The sequence below is a fragment of the Diachasma alloeum genome, unplaced genomic scaffold (genome assembly GCF_001412515.2).
Source record: "Diachasma alloeum isolate Michigan unplaced genomic scaffold, Dall2.0 Dall_scaffold_00500, whole genome shotgun sequence".
NCBI lineage: Eukaryota > Metazoa > Arthropoda > Insecta > Hymenoptera > Braconidae > Diachasma > Diachasma alloeum.
In genome coordinates, this window is record NW_021680632.1 from 250,526 (window position 1) to 257,859 (window position 7,334).

A 7,334-nucleotide genomic window follows, 5' to 3' on the forward strand; every position below is an offset into this window, starting at 1 on the left:
TATTCTCATGAGAAAATCAACGTGTGAACATCTACAGTTTACAACTTTTCTTTTTCATCGTTCCTCTTCTTCTCACAACATACTCAAATTTTTCATCACATTTTAATAGAAATATATATATAATCTATTCAAAATAGATATATAACGAGAAAGTGAATATAATCTCTTTATTAAACTAATATTTTGACAATATAACCCTCAAGTTACGACTGACTCCCTAGCAACGGAATAACAACTCCTGATGTCATCGGCAATGACGGTGGCGCATCGTATTAGTGGTGAACGATCCGCCGAGTTTTCAAGCAAGTGACAGCGATAACCGCACATTTCATGTTGTATTCCTACGAAGGTTTTGTGGGTTGCCCATCTAGAAACTGTATGTTTTTATTGTCCTAGGGCTGCCAACTCGAGTTAACCATACCTGTGCTTCGTTTAACGGACCTGGTCTGTTAAACGCCATTTAGCTTCCCTCAAGACAGCTATAGTAGGCGCTACCTAACGGGCCTGAATGACGAAAAACTCCCTTTCTGGTCAAGAGTCGAAATTTCTCCGGGTCGTCATTGCAATACTTCGAGGTAATTAATTTATCCTGATCGGTGAGATAGGAGGCCAGTTTTTCTAAACTACTTGCCATGAATCTATATGAGTCGAGAAAGCGGAATTTAACATCAGTGCCATCAACGTGTTTGGTGAATGAAATGTACTTCTCCTTGTTGATGGGCAGCAAATCTACTGAGCCTGGGAATTGTGTGGCAAGAGCCTTGATTAGGAAATGTGAGGCGTAGCCTGAGAGATTATGGAATACAACTGGAATGGTGTGGGAGTTCTTGTAGTTGACATTACATTCAGGGTGGGCTGGACCATGATACTTGCCCGCGAAGTGGCAATGATTGTGATGTTTTACATCAGTTGGAGTGAAGGGTTTCTCACAAATGTGACAATCTTGGGCATTTGCAAAGTCCCAAGCTTGTTCGTGTGTGAGAGGTTCCATTGGTACGTTTGTTTTCAAACAGGTATCAACTTCATTAGCTATTCCTCGCAATTCATCTATGAACCATTTAATACAATCAGGCCCCCGGTTCATCTTAAATTGTGATCGGGTATCGTCAAAAGTACAATGAAGATAGAATGCTACACTATGAGGAATGTGCTTCTGATGTAAAGATTCAGAGTTAATGGGCTCCAAAGTACACTCTAAATCTGCGTAGATAACGAAGGGGACCATTTCTTTGAATTGATAATTTTTGAAACTCAAAATATTTGTACGCTCTTCTGGCAGCACCATTCTATACTTATTAATTTCGAAACAATTCGCTTTATGATTCTCAAATGATTTGACCGTGATAAAATGGCTTAGACAATGATCACAAAAGAACATTTGATGTCTATGCTTAGACAGTTTTGAGCTAACCAATCGAGATAAATTTCTAATCCAAGTAAAGTGGTAAATCGGTTCTGTATCGCGTTCCATCTGGGCATCATCGCATGTCAATAAAAGATGAATTGTGGACCAAATTGACCTAATTTTATTTAAATATAAAGGTACAATATCTTTATCATTATCAATTCCATACACATTTAGCGATAGTCCATTCATCCGTTCGAATTTCGAAATGTCCTTCAGTTTCATTGGGAATTCCAGACCAGTATAGTTGAGTTTCGTTGCTCCATCTGGTAGAGTAGCATAAGAGTAATGAGGATATGAGCTTAGCCGATCAGCATTAGTTGTAGCGGGATGAAGTGCTGCTGTGATAGACCACAGGAAACAATACGCATCATTGTTTCTAACGTTCACTACTGCTTTCCTCAATTGTACGTCTTTAGGTGATGGCATGTAAGTGCTTGAACGCGCTACAAGTGGCATATATTTGTTGATATTAATTGTGAGAGTGAGAACCTCAATCAGCTCCCACACTGAATCTTTCTCCTGGAAATCCTCGATCTTTGCAAGAAGTCGTTCTATGAGATTTTCATTGAACTACTCTTCGATGTTGGTAGTGAGCAGAATGATTTCATTTTTTGTATTAAAATATTTAGTCTCTTCAATCACTTCATCATTCTTCATAACTTGGAACTAGCAGGTTAGGATTCCATTAGCCTTGATACTGCCCTGTTCTCGCAGAGCATTCTGCAAATGAATGGCAGCGAGGGATTTCGCATCCTCCAGGAACGACTTAGGATCCTTATGGGTTAGATTGATGATAACACCTGTTCTAATTCGGCTCCTGAAGACGGATTCTAAATCTTTCCAAATCACTCTATCATCTCTGTCCTTATCTAACACATCACCAAGTCATCCACCATGATGTTGCTTTCTTTTTCCCTTAAACTTTTCACAATAGCAGGGAAAAAAGCATAGTTTCGATTCACCGCTTGTTCGCCATAGAGAAATGATTCTCATTTCTCTTCTTCAAAAGTTTTTCAAAGCACTGAATATAATTTTTACACAATCTTATCCACTTTTCAGAACTCATAACAGGTTCATTCCTGTATGCAATCTCAAGAATCTCCGAAATTCCCAAACACTTTTTTTGGAATCCATCTTGAATGAACAATTTTTTCAAAACTTGATACGTTTTTAGTGAACCTTCTCACAATGGTTGGTGGCGCGTGAACTAATTCGAGTTGAACGCGCAGCGCCTTTTATAGGGAAGAATTCTAGATAAAAATTCCAGATAATTCGATGAGTTCAGATAAGTTTCAAGGTGAGCGGAAAAAAATGGACCACGCACTGATCACATATTGAAACTCCTAACATTTTTTTTTTAATTTTTACATTGCGAAGCATTCATTTTTCCAATAATTGAAAAAAAATGGTAAAAAAAATCATTCCGATTCGAAAACAGTAAAAAAATATCTTTAGAACATTCCAGTCAGGTGTTGCCATCTTTTCAAAAAACTACGTAATCGTTTGCGAGAACAAACACGTGTAAAGTATCAATTTTCAGCTGGTTGAAAACAATTATTGGACTTGTTGACTAGTTGACCATTCAAAACAATTCTCAGAATTATTTACTGCGTGAGCGTGTCATAACAATTCTCAGAACTGCTTACTGCGCGACCGTTCAAAACAATTCTTGGAACTGTTCGCTTTACTGTCGGTCAAAACAATTCTCAGAACTATTTATCACGTAACCGTTCAAAACAATTCTTGGAGCTGCTTATTCCGCGACCGTGCAAAACAATTTGTGGAACTGTTTACTTCGCTGTCGACCCAAATAATTCTCGGAACTGTTTATTTCATTATCATTCGAAACAATTCTTAGAACTCTTGACCGCTGCACATGTGTCGCACGTTTGCGAGAACAAACACGTGTAAAGTATCAAATTTCAGCTGGTTGAAAACAATTCTTGGATTTGTTGACTACGTAATCGTTCAAAACAATTCTCAGAACTGTTTACCGCGTGACCGTCTCATAACAATTCTCAGAACTGCTTAATGCGCGACCGTTCAAAACTATTCTTGGAACTGTTCGCTTCACTGTCGATCAAAACAATTCTCAGAACTGTTTATCGCGTGACCGTTCAAAACAATTCTTGGAGCTGCTTACTGCGCGATCGTGCAAAACAATTTGTGGAACTGTTTACTTCGCTGTTGACCCAAACAATTCTCGGACCTGTTTCCTTCATTATCATTCAAAACAATTCTTAGAACTGTTGACCGCTGCACATGTGTCGTACGGATTGCATCGCAGCTCAGAAGTATGGGTGGAGAGAGATGTACTACATAACGATTGCGAACCAATCATGGGACAATTATCATTCAACTTTATTAGAGAAATGTTCGCAGAATTATTGAAAATTCGTGTACGCAAACGTCGTACTCCATATATTGGACGAATACGTATTACAGAAAAAATAAGATGTGTGCAACAAATTGTACGATATAAAAAAGGAGATTGGTTTTTGTTCAGAGATGGTGAAAGAGTTTTCAAAATCCAATACACACATGAAATCTGCACCAGTAGAGATTCGCGCTCAATCATTTCACATCTCACTCTGAGGAGGCAACTTCCTTCGCTTGTAAGCATTGCTGCGAGTAGTCTGCTCAACTGGGCTAATAAAGGGAGATGATCAAGATATTGAGTTTGCTGATTATATATGTGAATCGAATCCTAATATTATGTTATTCACATTCAGTGTAAATTCAAAATTTTGGTCTCTGCCGGAAACTGATGATGAAGAAGATGGACGTGCGATATCCGTATACACCCGAGATGCTCAAAGGAAAATCCTATATTACTGCGATGATGAATGTTGTAATTTTTCAAGATGGTATATTTTTCGACCAGCAAAACCTATCTCGAATGTCTATTACAAAGATCAATTATTATACAAATAGAGAACTGCGCAATCTACTATAAATACTTCTAAAAAAAAACAGTGGAATGGACTTGAGGGGATATCAGAGATCATGTGACTCAACTGTGACTCTATAAATTGGCGTCACTCAAGAGCACTCTCCAGTCAACACAGCTGTCTCGATAAAAGAACTTCCAAGCAAAGCAAAGAAAAAAATCAACTGATACAATCTTCCGTGGAAGATTTTTTTTTTTAAAGTAAATATTCTATTGTTTTACTTTTTTATCGATTATTCGTCAATGATAATTCATTCAAATTGAAAAATATTTTATTGATATTCAGCACCATGAGCAGAGAGAAATGTAAAATGGTGCATTACAGCAACATCAACAAAATTGCTCGATTGGAGTATGCTTTTCCAACAAAGAAAATTAAACATTTGGAAATCAATAAGGCCTATAAAATTGGAGAACTTTGAACTGTACCTACGATATGGGGAGAGAAAGTGCTTGCCCTTTTCACTGATGAATTTCTCAGTGATGAGTTTCTTATTTGGCTGCCAAAAAGAGTGTCTGACAGACTGACAGAGAAACCAGAAGAGCTTGGAGCTCTTAAAGAGGATGCAGGACGTGGTATTCTCTTCATTCGTTTCCTGCCTGGTTTATACAGCCCCTGCGAGTTTTTCACAACAGAGAAGAGCGAGAAAAACTAAAAAAATTAAGCTATAAAAAACGAATCTATTATTTTATGAAAAATGAAGCTATAAAACGAATTTATCATATATATTAAAATTAAACTATGAGAATGAATCTATCATCTATCAAAATACTACATATATATATACTCCCGGTAGCTTAGTTGGAAGAGTGCCCGGCGCGTAACTGGGAGACCCGGGTTCGAATCCCGGCTGGGCGGATCGGGATTTTTTTTCTCTCTAAATTTTAATTCTATTTGAATTTTTTTTTTTATATATATATATGTATATATATATATATATATATATATACTTTTTATATATGGATACTTTTGGTCAAAACCCTCACCATCGCCAATCATATTGCCGATTTTTCCTGTGGTTGTATATGAAAAAATATGACTGGTCAACTTTTTTCAGATTTTTTGAGGCATCCTGTGGGCAGCCATGTTCTTTTGCAAGTTTTATCTTCAAATGCCTGTAACTTCCGTAAAAATCAATCGATTTGAGTTTTTTTTTTACAAAATGTGCGTCTTCGAACACACTTTCCATATAAAATTAAGCCAATTTTTTTCAATTCGTTCTTCCATCGATTTCCTCAGAAAAATCTCAAAAAACTTCAAAAAACGAGTCGTTTTCAAAGTTGGACCCTTTTTATATTTTTCAAGAAATTTCAGTGAATATATTGGACCAAAATAAAATTTTTCACCAAAAGCCAAAGTGGGATCTCTATTAGAACACACCACTCGGAAAGATTGATTGTTAATGAATTTTCAAAAAATCATCAAATTGTTCCAGATTCAAATATAATACAATGATTCTTCAGGTGGTAAATTCAAATAATGCTTCTGCGTTCAAATGCGAAAAGAATTTTGAAATTTTTCTTTTCGGATTCATATATTCAAATTGGAAATGACGGCCACGAAATGGGAAGCCAACTTTGGCCTTTGGTGAAAAATTTTGTTTTGGTCCAATGTATTCACTGAAATTTTTTGAAAAATATAAAAAGGGTCCAACTTTGAAAACGACTCGTTTTTTTAAGTTTTTTGAGATTTTTCTGAGGAAATCGATGGAAGAACGAATTGAAAAAAATTGGCNTGAAAAAAATTGGCATATTTTTATATGGAAAGTGTGTTCAAAGACGCACATTTTGTAAAAAAAACTCAAATCAGTTGATTTTTACGGAAGTTACAGGCATTTAAAGATAAAACTTGCAAAAAAACATTGCTGTTCACAGGATGCCTCAAAAAATCTAAAAAAAATTGAGAAGTCATATTTTTCCATATACAACCACAGGAAAAATCGGCAATATGATTGGCGATGGTGAGGGTTTTGACCCGGGTGAGTTCACATGGAATACCCCATATATGATTTTTCATGAATAAATGATCAAACCCTAAATATTGTTCAGCCATGATCATTGTAATGCCTATTCTCACGCATGATAATCCTATGAGTTCTGATAAGCTTCAAGGTAAATGGAAAAAAATAGATCAAACGCTGATCATGTTTCTAAAAATCTCTATTTTTTCCGAAAAAATTTACATTGCGAAGCTCTCATTTTCAATAATGAGAAGAATTTGTTGAAAGATTTCGATTTGAAAATAATGAAAAAAATTATTTTTTGAAAACATTCCAATCGAGTGTCTTTCAAAACTATACAATCATTGCGGAAATGAACACGTGCAAAGAATCAAATTTCAGCTGGTTAAAAAAATATTTTTTGGACTTGTTGACTGCGTAACCGTTCACAAAAATTCTCAAAAATTGTTTACATGGTTGTTCAAAACAATTCTTGGACCTGTTTACCGCGTGGTCATTCAAAACAATTCTGGGAACTACTTATCGCATGATCGTTAAAAACAATTCTTAGAACTGTTTACATCTTTCTGAAAATACCGCATGACCAAAAATAACTCTTTACATCGTTGTCAGTCACTACAATTCTCACAACTGTTTACATCATCTACAAATATTGCATGATTGTTCCAAAACGAAAAAAATTTCCCAATAGAATAAGTAGTATAGAAAAAAAAACTAAAAAAATTTAAAACTGAGTAATTTCAGGCGAATTCTATTAATTTTTCCATAGGATATTTTCAAACAAATCGGTTCAAAACTTATAGAAAGTTCAATATCTCACCGGTAAATGCGATGGTTGGAACCGTCCTTATTATAGAAACCAATTCTCCCATTCTAATGACTGGGTGAGAGAAAAGAGGAGTGGAGCGAGTATCAGGTGCATGCAACATTCGTATATTGGCTATTGACATGACCTTGACTTGACCTTGACATGACCTTGCTGGTCTCCGCCAGAGCGACTGCCCCCCCCCCCCCC

At 36.1% G+C, this 7,334-nt stretch overlaps 1 protein-coding gene and 1 non-coding gene across 3 annotated transcripts in view; one reads left to right on the forward strand and one right to left on the reverse strand.

Moving 5' to 3' along the window:
- Positions 1–7,334, reverse strand: part of LOC107042675 (mRNA cap guanine-N7 methyltransferase) — a 64,124-nt gene that overhangs the window by 53,562 nt on the left and 3,228 nt on the right. The gene's annotated exons all lie outside the window — the stretch shown is intronic.
- Positions 5,146–5,217, forward strand: Trnat-cgu. The gene has a single exon. It is a non-coding gene; the product is annotated as a tRNA-Thr (tRNA).